Source organism: Neomonachus schauinslandi, chromosome 5 (genome assembly GCF_002201575.2).
Source record: "Neomonachus schauinslandi chromosome 5, ASM220157v2, whole genome shotgun sequence".
Taxonomy (NCBI): domain Eukaryota; kingdom Metazoa; phylum Chordata; class Mammalia; order Carnivora; family Phocidae; genus Neomonachus; species Neomonachus schauinslandi.
The window spans coordinates 47,217,189-47,221,752 of NC_058407.1; the positions used below are offsets into that span (position 1 = coordinate 47,217,189).

Genomic DNA, 4,564 nt, shown 5'->3' on the forward strand with positions numbered 1-4,564 from the left:
TCCATGCATCTTTGTTTCTCCTTACCCATCTCTCCCTTTTTAAGTCATGGAATTTAATTAAGTGTTCATTTATTTGTTGCTGCTGCTTTGGGGGCTGTTTTAATTTTTACTGATATATAATTTACATTTAGCAAAGTTCACACATTTTAAGTGTACAGCTGAAGGCATTTTTATATATTTCTGTGTAACCAACACAGAGATCAACTTATAGGATATACCCAGCAACCCAGAAGGTTCCTTTATGCCTCCTACCAATCAACACTTCTCCAAAGTTAGCCATTATTTTGATCTGTATTACGGTTAGCTTGTCCTTTTCTGAGCTTCATAAAAACGGAATCGGAGAGTATGTTTTCTTCATGTGTGGCTCACCTCATTCCGCCTCACAGTATGCCTTTGAGAGTCATTCATGTGTTGCCACTTTGTTGCAGTAGTTCATTTTCTCTGTGTAGTATTATTTTGTATAAATTTGGCCCTCTTGCCACACACCAGCTCCTTTTCACCTCTCCTTTCCCAGCGGAAGCTGGGGGCACCAGAGTGAGACGCGGGGACCATGTCGCAACACAAGCTGATGGCCGTTGCCTACCACAACCCTGCTGGCTTCAACTGCAAAGATGAAACAGAATTTAGGAACTTTGTTTGGCTTGAAGACCAGAAAATCAGACACTACAGATCGAAGACAGAGGTAATTTAAGAAACATCCACAGCAGTGACTGGCTCAAATTCTTTGAAAAGTGTCTCAGAGATGTTAACTGTCCTTTCAAAATTCAAGATTATTGTCTCTGAGATTTGCAAGTTTCACTATTACATGTCAGGGTGTTGATCTCTTTTTTTTTTTTTTTTGAGGGGGGTTCTCTGTGCCTCCTGGAGTTGGATGCCTGTTTCCTTCCCCAGATTAGGGAGGTTCTCTGCTATTATTTGCTCCAGTATACCTTCTGCCCCTCTCTCTCTTCTTCTTCTGGGATCCCAATTATTCTAATATTTTTCATCTTATGGTATCACTTACCTCTCGAATTCTCCCCTCACGGTCCAGTAGTCGTTTATCTCTCTTTTTCTCAGCTTCTTTATTCCCCATCATTTGGTCTTCTATATCACTTATTCTCTCTTCTGCCTCATTTATCCTAGCAGTTAGAGCCTCCATTTTTAATTGCATCTCATTAATAGCTTTTTTTGATTTCAACTTCATTCGATTTTAGTTCTTTTATTTCTCCAGAAAGGGATTCTCTAGCGTCTTCTATGCTTTTTTCAAGCCCAGCTAGTTCTTTATAATCGTTATTCTGAACTCTAGTTCTGACATCCTACTTATGTCCATACTGATTAGGTCGTTGGCAGTCAGTACTGCCTCTTGTTCTCTTTCTTAAGGTGAGATTTTCTGTCTTATTCTTGCAGAAAGTGGTCCCTTTTCTATTTGTAGAGTTGCAGCTATTCTTTTCTTCGATCTCTGGTTGAGTTTGCAAGTGTTCAGAATGATTTGATAGCTATCTAGCTGAATTCCTGGGACCAGATAAAACTAAGGTCTCCTGCTCCTCCACCATCTTGGACCAGAACCAAGATTCAAGATCAACAAGAAGCAATTGACTGGCTTCTTGGTTTAGCTGTTAGACTTGAATATGGAGATAATGCTGAAAAATACCCCGACTTGGTAACTGATAATACAAAAAATGCTAACAATGCAGCTAAAACTGCAGAGCCATTGATCAATTTGGATGTAAATTATCCCAGTTTCAAGACTGGTGTAATGGCTTTGGCTAACCTTCTTCAGATTCAGCTCATAATAATTACCTGGTAACACTTAAGGCAATTCGCATTTTGATCCAGAAGCACCTGACACAAAATGCAGATGCTAAAGCAAATCAAACAAAAGACGGCTTTCCTGTTGCTTTAGACAAGCATATTCTTAGTTTCAACACAGGAGATGCATTTCTTAATGAAGCTGCCCCAATACTGCAGTTGCTGCATATAGAAGAGCTACTGACAAAAATTCATGAAGCCATGGTAGCTGTTCAGGCAATTATTGCTGATCCAAAGACAGACCACAGACAGGAAAGTTGGAAGATGAACTTTTTAAGATTTCAGCTTTTCACCTACTTAGTACGATTGGGAACCATGTATGCTTTAGCATGTGTTTGGAAATCAAATGTCACATTTTCAAGGGAAGAATTCTAAAAAATTGACATTATTCTCAAGATTTACCATCACTGATTTTTTTAAATTAAGTTCAGGAAAGTGGGGGAAAAATATACCACAATTTATCCATTCTACTATTGGTGGATTATTTTTTCATTTTTTTGTAAATATGAATAAAGTTGCTATGCACATTCTTGTACATGTTTTTGGTAGGCATATGCACTCAGTTCTCTTGAGTATCATCCAAGAAATGAAATTGTTTGAGTCTAGCATGGGTGTTTGTTTGGCTTTAGTAAATTCTGCCAGATTCCAAAATAGTTGTGCATACTTAGGCTTCTACCAGCAGTGATTAATATTCCCATTTCTCCACACTCTTGGTGTTACCAGAACTTTTCATTGTAGTCTATCTGGTGGGTAGGAAGTAGTGTCTCATTGTTTTTTTGTTCTGTTTGTTTTAAGATTTGAGAGAGAGAGAGTGTGAGTTGGGGGAGTGGCAGAGGGAGAGGGAGAAGGAGAGAAGCAGACTCCCTGCTGAGCATGGAGCCCCACACGGGGCTTGATCACACCACCCTGACATCATGACCTGAGCCGAAATCAAGAGCCAGATGCTCAACCAACTGAACCACCCAGGGGCGTCCTCTCATTGATTTTTTTTTTTAAAACATCTTTTTTGAGGTATAACATACATAACTTAACTTCACATATTTAATGTCCAAATTGATATTTTGACATATGTATACACCTATGAAATAATCACCACAAAGGCAGTGAGCCTACCCATCATCTCCAAAAGTTTTCTGTGCCCCTTTGTAATCTCTTTCCCCTCACCCTCACCTTCCTGTTTCTAAGCAACCACTGATTTGTTGTCACTATAAATTTGCATTTTCTGGAGTTTTAGATGAATAGAATCACACAGTATGTCCTTTTTGTTGTCTAGGTTCTTTAAGTCAACATAGCTATTTTGACATTCATCCTTATCATTGCATGTATAAATAGTCCATTATTTTGATTGCTGAGCACTGTTCCATTGTATGGCTACATCACAATTTGCTATTCCATTCATCTGTTGATGGACATTTGAGTTGTTTCCAATTTTTGGTTATTACAAAAAAAAGCTGTTATGAACACTCTTGTCTAAGTCTTTGTATGAACATATATTTTATTTCTCTTGGGTAAATACCTAGGATTAGAAAGCCTGGATTACATGATAGGTGTATGTTTAACTTTTTTTTTTTTTAAGAGGTATTTATTTTTATTTGAGAGAGAAAGCAGGGGAAGGGGCAGAGGGAGAGGGCGAGAAAAAGAATCTTCAAACAGACTTCCTGCTGAGCATGATGCAGGGCTTGATCCCAGCATCCTGAGATCATGACCTGAGCTGAAATCAAAAGTCCAACACTTAACCAACTGAGCCACCCAGGCGCCCCTATGTTATGACTTTTTTTTTTTTAAAGATTTTATTTATTTTTTTGACAGAGAGAGACATAGCGAGAGCAGGAACACAAGCAGGGGGAATGGGAGAGGGAGAAGCAGGCCTCCCGCAGAGCAGGGAGCCCGATGCGGGACTCAATCCCAGGACCCTGGGATCATGACCTGAGCTGAAGGCAGACGCTTAACGATTGAGCCACCCAGGCACCCCTGTTATATGACTTTTAAAGATACTGCCAAGTATGGTGACTAACATAACATAATAAAATTAAAAAAAAAAAAAAGATACTGCCAAACAGTTTTCCAAAGTGGTTTTAACACTTTAAATACCCACTACCAGCATGCTTGCCAACACACGGTATGGTCAGTCTTCTTAATTTTAGCTATTCTAATAGGTATATGGTGGTATCTCAGTTTGCTTTTGATTTGCATTTCCCTAATGACTAGTGATATAGAACATTTTTTCATGTGATCATTTGTCATCTTTGATACATTTTCTTTGGTAGTGTCTGCTGAAATTTTTGCACCTTTTTATTTTATTATTATTTTTTTTTTTAAAGATTTTGTTTGTTTGACACAGAGAGAGAGACAGTGAGAGAGGGAACACAAGCAGGGGGAGTGGGAGAGGGAGAAGCAGGCCTCCCACAGAGCAGGGAGCCCGATGCGGGAGAGAGAGAGAGAGAGAAAGGAAGAGGGAGGGGCAGCAGGCAGAAACTTGGGACGAGAAAAGGAAAGCTGAACGAGGTCCCCTCCTAAGGTGTATGGAGTCTCCCTCAAGTTCAAAGTATCCACTTTCTGGAGTCAAGAGGAACAGCCCAGGAGGGTGGCGAGAAATCCACCAGAGGTATTCCAGTGTCCAACTATGAAAATCTGGAGATGGGTCAGGAGTTCTCACAAGCAATCCAGACTTCCAACTACCAAAGCCTGAAAACCCAGCAGGCAGGCTGGGAGAAACCCTCCTGGCCATTCTGGACCTTTATGGAGAGAAGGGTAGCTGCCCTCCAAATGCCAGAGG

At 40.1% G+C, this 4,564-nt stretch overlaps 1 pseudogene; it reads left to right on the forward strand.

The window, feature by feature from the left end:
• Positions 1–550: 550 nt before the first annotated feature.
• Positions 551–2,163, forward strand: LOC110570502 (annotated as a pseudogene).
• The last annotated feature ends 2,401 nt before the right edge of the window (positions 2,164–4,564 follow it).